Source organism: Eutrigla gurnardus (genome assembly GCF_963514095.1).
Source record: "Eutrigla gurnardus genome assembly, chromosome: 1".
Lineage (NCBI taxonomy): Eukaryota > Metazoa > Chordata > Actinopteri > Perciformes > Triglidae > Eutrigla > Eutrigla gurnardus.
In genome coordinates this window covers 16,962,994-16,975,542 of record NC_139915.1, presented here as the reverse complement: position 1 = coordinate 16,975,542, position 12,549 = coordinate 16,962,994, and positions in this window count along the sequence as shown.

The following is a 12,549-nucleotide window of genomic DNA, read 5'->3' as shown; positions in this document are numbered from 1 at the left end:
CTACTTTCGGCGCAAGGCGCAAGGCGTAAATAAAGTCCATTCATTCAATGCGAATCACAGCTGGCGGATCGGAAGTTTGGCGGACCAAGTTTGGCGGACCGGCGCGCAGTGCGCACACGTCACCGAGACCTCACAGGCAGGTTTCCACAGTTCCAGGCACATTTAAATGCAATAAATAATCACAACAAACACTATTTAATGCAACTCATTGAATCAACACGTGAATTTATATCTATATAGATTGTCCCGTCACATCTGACGTCAGATCAAAGGCGGTGGCACGCGTAACGGAAACTCAGCCTCTCGGACCAAAACATCTCCCTCTCTCTCTCCTGTTTTTTATAATATGGGCATTGTTATTATTATGATACGCGCGCACAGCGCGTGATGAGCGTGGTGGGAGCAGCGGCGCTGCTTCTGTCATCGGGTTGTCAAGTGACGGAACTTACACTGAACCTCCCCTAACGCATTAAAGGAGAGGAGAGGAGCTCATTTGATTGGTGAAGATCTGAATCGGCTGTATTAATCCCAGTCCACGCCTCGTCTCCTCCTCGTCTCCCACTCACGCCTTCTTCTCCTCCCTCTTTCCCACTTGCGGCGGTGGGCGAGACGGGAGGTGTGCCTGCGCGAGCCTGCGCGGTGCACGAAACTTGCAAAGTCCAGGCGGACACACCCCGTCGGCGCGGCGCAGGTGCGCTGAAAGCTGACTGCGCCTGGTCTACGAAACTAGGGCCCTATGTGTTAGTGTGATGATGTGAAGCAGACTTAATGTTTACTATGTTTACATCTTAGTTTAACATGTTAGAGTGCTTATGTTTGCAAATTGGTCCTAAAAACAAAAGATAAAACTGCGGCTGAGGGAATGTCATTAGTTTTGTTGGTATTTTGTCAAAGACCAAAGTAAATTCACCAAATGTACTGTACATTTTGATCTGAAGATGTGGCTTAGGAGTTAGAGCAGCTTGTCCATGATTCAATACCATCATGTCGAAATACTGAACTCCAAATTGCTCCTGAAGGCTGTACCCTCGGAGTGTGTGAATCCGTTTTTATATTACATCCTAATGAGCAGTTTGGCACTCTGTATGGCAGCCTCTGCCATCAGTGTTTGAATGTGAATGATGACATAATGGGCCATAGTTTCGTAGACCAGGCGCAGTCAGCTCTCAGCGCACCTGCGCCACGCCGACGGGGTGTGTCCGCCTGGACTTTGCAAGTTTCGTGCACCGCGCAGGCTCGCGCAGGCACACCTCCCGTCATGCCCACCTCCCGTCATGCCCACCCGCGCAAGTGGGAAAGAGGGAGGGAAGAAGGCGTGAGGGTGCGTGTCCACAGGCAGCGGTGTTTCCCCGCGTCCCATTCATTGTCTATGTGAAAAGCCGTGCAATGCATTCTGGTAGCGTCGCGGTGAATGTCGAGGGACGGCGCGCGAGTTGGCCACTCCTCATTTGCATAAAGTTGAAGTCTAATCTACTTTATGCTAATCAAAGGCGCCGGGCTCGACTCGCCGCCTCGGGAACGCTCGCGAAAATCTTCTAAACTGAATCTTGTCGATTTAAAATAAAGACAGATTCAGCAACTGCATAGCTTATTTCTCGCTTAAAATGTTTTCAGAAACACCTTTCGGTGAACTATTTTTGTAAAATAAGAGAAAGTTTCCAAACGAGCCGCCATGTTGGTCTGCGTGAACTCCGGAGCAGACAGGACAGCTGTGAAAGCGATCGTCCAATCAGGTGCAGCCATGAAATGTACGCGTGATTGTATGAAGGAGAGCGCCTGTCAATCATCCTCTAGTGGCAGCCCACCAAGCGTGCAATACTGGGAAGCGGCGCATCCACTCGCGTTTAAAATCGCCCCTGTGGACACGTACCTTGAAGGTACGTGTCCACGAAACTTCCGCTGCGCCAAGCTGAATCTGTGACGCCTCCCCCTGCTGCGCCGCCACACCCATCTTGGCGCAGGCGATCCACCAAACTGCCAAACTGACCGTGCGCAAGGCTGCACGGGTCGAAACTTGCATTACGCCGGCTCTGCCACCCTGCGCCGCCCTGCGCTGCGCCACGAAACTAGGGCCCATAGTGTTAAGTGCTTTTATTGGCTGGAAGACTAGAAACAGGGCTTCCTTAATGCAATTCCATTTTCCAGCTGGATTTACCATGAATCGCCATGGATATCTGGACCACATTTGATGGCAATCCAGTTAGAGAGAAATTTCACAAAAGAAACTTAAAGCAAATCCTGTTGGTGGCACAAGAGGAAAAGTCAGGGGAGCCACCAACATCAGTATGATTCATCCTCTGGTAACCCTGAATCTCTGTACAATATGTAATGCTTGTATTGTTGTATATTTATATGAGACCGGCATTGCCATCCCCAAGGCCATAACATGGCTAAAAATATGACTGTTGATTTAGAGAAAAAGTGACATGATGTGATTGTATACGTGATTGTACTGTATAGCCTTTTGATCAGGCAGTGGGATCAGTATATAATCTGCAATGCAAAGCATGCCTACATTTCATCAGGGAAGATGTAGATCTCAGTTTGACCACCTATCAACAACCAACCCACAAGCTCCAGTGGCCAGATACCTTGCCATGGCCTTTTGTTCTCAGCCATAATACATCTTTTTTTAACAATCCCTCTGCTACTGTGCTTTACTCACACTCCATTAGTGTTTATCCAAGTTGTAGTTACAAACAGACTGTCATTGACGGCAGGAGAAATACTCTCCGGACATCAACGAAGGATAATTGCTTTAACTTTTCGACTAACTGTTTAGCGCATCAAGTCTGAAAAGCCTTTGGCAAAGAGACAACAAGCAGCCCACATTTGGAGCTAAGCGCTGAAATGAAAAGTCTCCTTCTGACAGTTACACTGTTTCCATGTGGAAGAAACCTGGCTCAGCTTAGTCCCCATTTCTCTTCCCCTAGTCTGGATACAACGGTGTGCACAGGGGTCCTGAGATTTATGGCAGCAGCTCAATGTAGCTGGTGGGGCAAAGTCTTTGGGGGTTTTCACATCCCTCCATTTGTTTTGCACATTACTGATGTTTCCCTTAATGTGCTCCGAGCATCCCCTTGAGAAGCTTAGATGTGGCTGTTCTCAAGTTCAGGCTTCATTTAGTTTCCCCCTTGTTCTTCTCTGGAGATAAAACGTGACATACAGACCTCTCTGGCTCTCCTGAGGAGCTATTAATACGGAAAAGGGAACAGAGGAGAGGAGGTGGCGAGCCCCAAAATCCACCTGGTAGACCAGCACTGCCATGTTTATTTGGATCGTACATGGGGAAATGAATGAATAGGCAAGCAATAGCTTTTAGTCATGGTGGCTACTGATGTTTCCCTTATGAGCAGGAGGTGTTTTTGCCAGAGATCTACCTCACTAATCATCATACCTCTAAACATCATTAATATAACACTGAACATCTTCATCATGTGCAATCTCGAGTGCTAAAGTCAATAAACAACGCAATAAATAACAATAGGTTGACTTTGTGTGAAATATTTTCCGTATTAGACATAACAAGGAAAACAAGGATGTCTTTGCATCATTGTCATGTATTTTGTCATGACCTTGTTCTTTATAGTTTAGTATAACATATATATGAAGTCTTATATAAAGTATTTTATTATCGTCTTGAGCACACAGTTCGGCGACATGGTGAAAAGGTTCTGCCTTCATGGTGAATCCAGCTTTCAATGCACAAAGTGCTCATTCGTTGTTTTCCCCCTTACCATATGGCAGTGACCATACAGTGGACCCCGAAACCAAGCTGGGTAATTATACACTTTGGTTCATACATCAAAGCTTTTCTTTCTTAAAGCAAAACACAATGACATTGGAAGTAATCATTGTAGAGAAAATGCACAGTCAAAATTTCAAGCACAATTTCACCTTTTTTACGGTGCATGGAGAGAAACCCCTGATGTGGTTGTATACTACAAGTATCAGCATACTTGTAGTAAGCAGAACCACTTAATTGTTTATTGAATATCTTCATTTTTCTGTTATATGGAAAAGATGGCCACGGTGTTTTTTCTTCTTCTTCTTCTTCCAGTTTGCAACCTCTACTTTTTCTTCGACGCTGTGGCACTTCTGCTGCTGAGAGATGACAGATATAGATACATGTGTATCTATAGTGCCAACTTTATTTAGTTTATTCGCTCCAAACCAGTTTATTGGTTCACACCTAATTTGCATTCGTTTTTTGCAACATTTCAAAATCCACTTGACAGTTGAATAGAAACACAACAATTGCCATGTGTTCTTTCACTGAGTAAAATCAATGGCAACTTGCTAAAAATTAAGAGCCTTCTTTTGTTTACCTCTGTCAGAAATCAAGCACCCATTATGACAAAAAAATATATATCAGAAATGTAAATCAGCCACTGCTGACAATGTGAACTACATGTGTGTCAGACTAAAATGTTGGGCTGCAGGCATAGTGGCAGGAACACGTGGTCATGAACGGGTCAGCTGGGGATACTTGTGATATATTGTTGTTGTCAGAGCAAGTCTGCATTTGTTTGAGTGTCACTAATAGCCCATCAGAGAAAATTAAAATAATTAATGTCCTTGTGAATGTGTCCTTTCTCTTTCTTTTTTTCCCCTTTTACTCTTCCCCAACGCATTTCTGTGCATTCACACCCGGAACAGTCTGCACTAAATTCAGCAACATGCCCTGTCGTTGCCATGCCTCGTTCTTCTCTGGCTGGCCCCATAATGCTTTCACATACAGACAATGAAGAGAAGGCAATACATCTTTATTGAAGCAATCATAGAGCAAATGTTATTTACACCACCTAATTGGGCCTGGGTATCGCTCTGCTCATAGAAATTACGGCTCGGGGGTAGTTAAAATGGACACCAATTAATTTTTGCTGACAGAATCAGCAAAACAGCAAATGGCAACAAAGTGAGTTTCCCCATGAGGTAGTGACTTCAGATGGAGGTGAGAATAACTCAACTAATATAAATATATAAATTTATATATATATAAATAACTTCCAAAGAAATCAGAAACTCATTTGTGAGGCTGAAAATAATTCAATTACGGCAACAAACAGGCTAACGCCATTCCCCGAGACCTTGAATAGTACGGACGACATGGTTATAGTACATTCTAATGCTCTGCTCGGGTTCTAGTAGAATATGCATAATGTGCACTGACGGACAGGGAGGAGTAATGTCAGCTAGTAAATGTCAAGTACACATACAGGACCACACACAGCTTATTAAAAAGCTGTCACTAGGAGAGAAGAAGCTAACAGGATGTACCAGACTTGATGAGGATTTATTACCCACTGCCATCTTTACTAAATGGCATTCTTAGACTCGAGAGTCCTAAAATAAATCACCCAGCTGATGTTTGTGTGTGTGTGTGTGTGTGTGTGTGTGTGTGTGTGTGTGTGTGTGTGTGTGTGTGTGTGTGTGTGTGTGTGCGCGTGTGTTTGGGTGTGTGCGCATGTGTGTTATTGGGTCACTTTTGAAAAGTTGCTTTGTTCTGTGTAGTTTTTGACAAGGTAAGGAATTACAAAGGGCACAAAGTGTAAATATGGACAGCGTGTGGTTTCCAAACCCGGGCTCCATTTGACAGCTGTCAATATCAATTAAATTGTACACTGTTGCCACTTAAATACACAGTGCACACAGTCAGATCCAGCAATCAAGGACACCACAGGAGTCAGAGGTACCTTGAATAATTTAGTTGGCTGAACAGGGAACCTGTGGTTTAGACATTTATTGCTGAAGAGCTCTGGTGTTGTCATAGGACCTGCATCTCAAGCACCCTGCTGGGAGGTAAAACAAGCACTTTCTTTGAGAAGCGCCACTTTGGTCTTGTAACAGTTCATAAAATAAGCTGTCTGAAAAATGTGAATCCCATCCCAGTTTGACAAAAGGTGAGGTCTTGCATGCATTTTTCTCACCATGAAAAGACTGATGAATAGGCGATTAGAAACAGCCAGTCTTTTGACAGTGAAGAAGAAAGTGCTGACACTGGCTGCAACCACAGTTTCCTCTGAGATTTGGTTCAGGTTTATGACTTACCCCTTGCGGCCACACCTTCACCTGCACTGCACGGCAAGCTCTAAGGGACAACGTTAACCAACACTGCGTAATGAGTACCTGACAAAGCTCTCTGCAGTAAAACAGTGTTATGTCAGAACTACAACTGCTGTGCACAACAGATTATGTTTAAATCACAATTACTGTAAATTTCATAACATGAAAAAAAGGGCCGGGTTAAAAAACTTAGCATACTGATGGATCATGGCCAAGAGCAACACCACCTGCTCCGCCCAACTGCATCTATTTGGCACTTTAATTTGCTAGTTTGCTTTACTTGTAGCTTATTTAGTTCAATATTACTGGATTACATTTCTTAGTTTGCTTTCTGGCGGCTTGTTTTAATGAGGACTCTGCTGTGTTAAAGGTCAAGTGTGTAGGATTTGGCAGCATCTAGCCCTGCAACTGCTGCTGTGTGCCAAGTGTGTAGGAGAATTACGATGGCCGATGCAAAAACACAAATGTTTGGTTAAATGGTTTGGTTAAAACGGCTCATTCTAAGGAAACAAAAACACAATTCTTAATTTTGATGTTATATCACTCTATAAAGAAAACGTACTGATTTATATTATAGTCCATTTTTGATCCCCTAAGTAAGTGCTACACTAGCACCAGCTTTCAAAATGTAAATAGAAATGGACCTGCAATTAGCGCTTTTCTAGTCCTTTCCTACCACTCAGCCCTTTACAGTACATGTCAGCATTCACCCGTTCTCACACACACACACACAAGCACACATTCACACTGATACTATACTGATGGCAGAGGCTGCCATACAAGGTGCCACCTGCCTAACACATCAAACATATTCACACACATCCTCACACTGATGGCTCAGCCTTCTGGGGGCAATTTGGGGTTCAGTATCTTGCCGAGGAGACTTTGACATGTGGACTGGAGGAGCCGGGGATCGAACCGCCAGCTGCCCTGATGCACATGAGGATTAATAATGACAGGGAATGTTTTGAAAATATGTGTTGTAGAGGGCATGGCTTGAGAATTGCACTTGTAATTTGAAATAGACCAACAGTGACTTTTAACCATCTGAGACCCACATAGAGAACTTTCCGTCTTGTCATACTTTTGTGTATTGCCTATAAAATTAAATTAATGATAGAGTATCATCAAGTTATACACATCCCCAGAATCAGCACAACCTCAGCTAACTGTGTGTATCACTCAATAAATACTTATATACACTATAATAGGGGATTTTAGCCCATAAATTAAAAATAAATAAAAACGCACCTTACATTTTTACACATTTTATTTAAAAAAGCACTGCAAACCATTATAACAAAAGAAAAGCTCAACATAGAAAGTTTAGCACACTTGTTTGGATTGTTCTAGAAGTTATTTGAAGCTTCTAGCTGCTTTTGTCTATGAAATATGGATATTCTTTTGAGTAGTGTCCATGGGCGTTTTTTTTGCCAGCAATCGTCCTTTCCTAAATATGTGTGTATATAATGTACTTCTTCTGTGCCATATATGTATTTAACTTTCTCTATCACTACAGTAACTCTTTGACCGTCCTTTTCTCTGCTTTGAACTCCTCTGTGTCTCCCGTTTGAGCAAACACAACGACTCACGGCCAAGCGTAAATCAGGCTTTCCGATTGGCTGTAAAAGCCGCTACGGGAGCCAATACGAGCATCCGATGCATAAACGTGACTCTATACGTGACGAGCAAGATGGCGGATGAAAATAATGATCGATATACATAAACAAAATGAAGAAATGCGCCGCGGAAACGAGGAGACATCTAGTCACATTTTTACAACTTTATGCATACGTTTTGTTGTCAGAAATAAATCGCTCACATGGACAAGCAGGGTACCGTTGTTTAGCCCCGTTTCTCTAGTTTAAGAGGAAATAACGTGCGTTTCTAGCGCAAACCATTACGGAGTTATGACGCTCTAAAGACAACGTGATCATTTGTAGCGTATACGCCACAATGGGTCTCAGAGGGTTAAATGATAAGATAGGGGGGGGACTGAAAGCTTGGCATTAATCAAAACATAAATTCTTCCCTGTCCGGGGTAATCTACTTCACTTGGGGGAGGAGGGGGGTTCCACCTGGAGTGAGAACAGAGGAGGGGTGATCAATAGTAAATCCAGATTCCAAGTTCATTTAGTCTTCTGTCCCCTGTCCCCCTAATCCTCTTCACAGTCCTCTGCTACGTCTTCCTCACGTTCAGGTGAGTCTCTCATCTTCTTGCTTCTTTCAACTACAATGTCGTTCAGGTGCTGGGCCACTGGCCCCTTATCACGCTGGTTTTCCTTCTAGTGGGGGTCTCTCACCTCTGTGGCTGGAGAGATGCTTTTAGAGAGGCCCCTGGCTCGTGAGGGGTCGTTGTTATCAGCTGTGGCAGCTGCCATGTGCTCAGTAGGCCTACCTGTCGGGGGAGGTACTGCCCCTCAGTCACCTCCCCCAACCTGAGTCTCTCTGGGCCAGGCCACGCCCCTTGCTGTGCTCCCACACCACTAGTGGAGGACCGGCAGGACAGCATAGTGAGTGGGTGCAGTCGAATAGTCAAAAAATAAGGTCCTAACTCCTATTCCTAACTCCTATTCATTGACCTCTGGGGAAAACGTCACAGGGTTAAGGAAAGGCGATAGGAGAACTCAAAAGGATTTAGGAAAAGTCGACCGCGGTGCTCAGAGAATCAAAGTTACATCATTATAACGCGGCCGCTGATGATTGACAGCTGATGATCAGCACCAGCGATTGACGTGCGTCTGCGCTGGAGAAACTACAATAATGGACTACAAAAAACGCGTCGTCCACTTCTCCACATGTTGGTTTTATCAACAGCTGGTTCACTGACCGGCTTCAGGTCCAGCAGCTCCTCCTTCCAGTTGCTTTATTTACGTTTCATTTGTGGTTTTAGTTTCGTTTTTGTCAAGTTTGTAACATGATTGAAATAAATAAAAAAAATACCATTCAATTATTATCACTGTCCACACACATTTATCAACACAATTCCAATTACTATATGTCTGCATGAAAGTCATTGTTAAATATGCAAATAGGCATATTGTTTGTTTTCATGAATGGCCGAGGTGTGCGGCACTTTTAATGTTGCTCTCGCAAAGAATTGTGGGACGGCGTAATCTCCTTTCCTTTCGCATAGGAAGGTCCGTTGCATCCTATGCTAAAGGAGCTCTGAAAGGAAGCATTGGAGCTCCTTTCCTATGCATTTAGAGAATTCGAACAGCTCTTATCATGGCGGCCACTTGTTTACTTCCGGGTCACTTCTTCAGTTAGGAACCTTCCTAAGCAAAATACACTATTCGACTGCACCCAGTGTCTACAACCATCTATGATGTCATTCATATCACAGGGAGGCACGAAATGCAGTTGTAGCCAAGTCAATTTACCAGCACAAGAAAAGAAAAACAGAAGAGTAGTGCATTCATTCAAGTGCAATAGGAATTTGTCTGGCATCTAGATTTCAATAAAGATGTCTTTATAGAGTAGAGGTGCAACATGATTAACAGAATTACATAACGGATGAGGAATGTAGGTAGCTTTAGGACAATACAACACCACCCACTGATCTTCTGCCTATGTATTCTGTGCAGTAGAGGATTGCTGTACTTCCTGTAACTGGATTAGAAAAACACAGGAGAACACGAGAACACAGTCCAGGAAGGAATTACATTTGCCCCAACGCATATTCGACAAAGTAGATATGAATACTTTGGAATGGAGTCCAGGTTAATAAAGGGTATAGAATACTGATCAAATACAGAAAGATAGCACATGTTTGCATTAATGCAGCAGTTTTCTCAATGGGGTGAAATATCCATGAAGGGAAACACATGATTAAACACCTTGCAGAGCATAAGTAGGAGGGGGGGAAATAAAGTCAGTAAAACAGAGTAATCCATTACTTTTATTTGCTATAAATAAATTTGCTCGATTGAGGAGATGGGTTAAAAGGAGAAAAGGAGAAATGCTGAAAATAAACATCCCTGAAGGCCAGAAGTGGAAGCAGACAGATCACGTAGTTGAACAATGGCAGAGATAAAGGTTGTGCTCGAAATCACGTACTAACGGAATGTTTATTACATATTCAATCTCTGTGTATATAGATGGCTTGCTAAATGAATTATTAAGTATACCGTCGCCAGCAGACAACCTGAAGTTCTTGCTGAAATAAACAATACGTTTTCTCTGCAGCTCGACTGTAATCGATGGAGCTGTCACGGGTCCGAGCTTTACAGCTGTGTTTGTCACAAATGTAAATCAACATCTTACACTGAATTGAATATTTTTCCATTATTGTTGTAAGGCAAATAATAAGTCTGACGTATTTTAGTGATTATATGTTTTAGTGTATTATAGATGTGAGCTGCCACCTTTTCCCTCTGTACTGTACTTTATCTCCGCTCACCATCATTCGTAATTATTTTATCCAACTGTTAATTGCTTTAACCGTCTGCGATGCGATGTATTCCAGTTTTGCTTGAGTGTGTCCAGTAAAGTCATGTCCCACACTCAGGAATCTAGTGCTAATTTTGCGTCTATATTTTTTACTTTACTGAGTTTGAAGGAAATGTTCTTCGACATTCAAACAAAACAATATTTCTCAATTTTATAAATAGAGACATTTGTAATTTCTTTTGGAGTTGCTGAGTCATGCTCATCGATAGAGGGACTGAGTGACGCTGAGTCAGTCAGCAGAGCAGCTGCGGCACCGTTTCTGAACATAATTTGGTGTATACAGTCTTTCATCCTCTGTCGAACACACACTAAGCTGAATTAAAGATATCATTCACACACGATCCAAACACATTTTTGGTTGTAAGTGTGGATCTGAAGACATTTTCATCTGTTTTTATTGGATGCTGGTTGGGATTTTGCACATTCAATAACTTTAAATTGAAGTAGCCTGTGTGTCAGCTGTTTTGAAGGATAAAGTGGAGGAATTCAATCTGCTGAACAAACTGGGAGCAGTCTTCATTTGGAGTAGAAATGAGTGGGGCACCAGTGGGAAAAGGCAATATTGTCTGCTCTTCCCTCACTGGACAAGGTCAATTAGAGAAGGACATGGATTGGCAATCAAACCTGACACCAAAGATTGACTATAGTGATTATAACCATGCAGATGGGGGGCTTTAAAGGTTATTAATAATGATTTATGGAATTAATTAAAGAAGTAAGATAGGATTCCGTGCTTTAAATACATTATATAAGTCCAGCTGAGGGAACATTTACCACTTGCGGGAACTCTAGTTATAAATGCAATATGTTCTTTGACTGGATGGTTTGTCATTTGGGCTGTAGTGGAGTTATGATTATGATTACAGAGAGAGAAGATGAATTAGCTGCAGAGGACGCAACATAAATATCAAATACGAGAATCCCTGGATTGATTCGGAACACATTTGTCCCAGAATTAAGCGTCAGGAGGATGTGGTTTATCTTTGTCTCCATCCCTCAGTGTTTCTGCGCTTCACCTCATTTGGGTTGTTAGTGAGTCTCAATGTGTTTTCAGTACTGTGTTGTGTTTACATGATGAATCTGAGTTTCTGTCAGTGTGGATTTCTTTTAACCTGATCGGCCGGAGAGTTTGTCACACTGAACCATCTGAGGAGCCATCATTGGGCAGGCACAAAAACATATGTTGCAAGGGATTGGATGAACCATCTATCAATCAGGAAAATAGCACAAATTTCGCACAATATTTTCCTTGGAAAAAAGCCTTAAGTGTGGTTCTTTGCTCCCCTTTCAATGAGGAAATACTATTAACTATATAACTGATGCTACTGCAGCATCTGGGCTAACCGCTTCGGCAGCCGCCTTTGTTGCTTTGAACCAACAGCCACGCCTGTAGCTGCCAGGAGCTCTTCACAGGGCACCGATTGCATTGCTTGAAGCATTACTTAACATGGGTTGTGTCCGAAATCCCTTAATAATTTTCCACTCATTATCCAGGGAGTTTTATATAGAGGACTACATAATGAGCTGATGTGTAAAATTAAAAAAAACACTTTGAGACACTACTCGGGTCATTTTCTCTGAGCTGTTAATTACATCACTGTGGTCGCACAATTAAAATGTGCCACGTCAACGGTGGCTAGTGGACCATCCATAATAAATACCGACATAATCATAATAAATACATTCAAAGCTAATTTGTTGTCATTTGAGTTCAGCTGGCAAGCAGCGATGCTGCGTATGTCTTTGGCTTTCGCTCGCTCTCATCAGTATATAATGCTTGCTTAGTGATAATCAGTTGTACATTACTTTTCAAGATGAAGGGATACTTTGAGTCCACTATATAAGGTATATTAATTCTAAGTATACATTCAGACAGCAGTATAACAGATAACTCACTATTCACAATACTCTCTACTCACTTTATATTGAGGAGTGAGTGACTTAAGGCACAGTCAAGATGTAGCCACGTGTGTATTGCAAAAACAAAATACAACCCACCAAAACTAGTCCATGAGTCTCTCTCCTGTACCT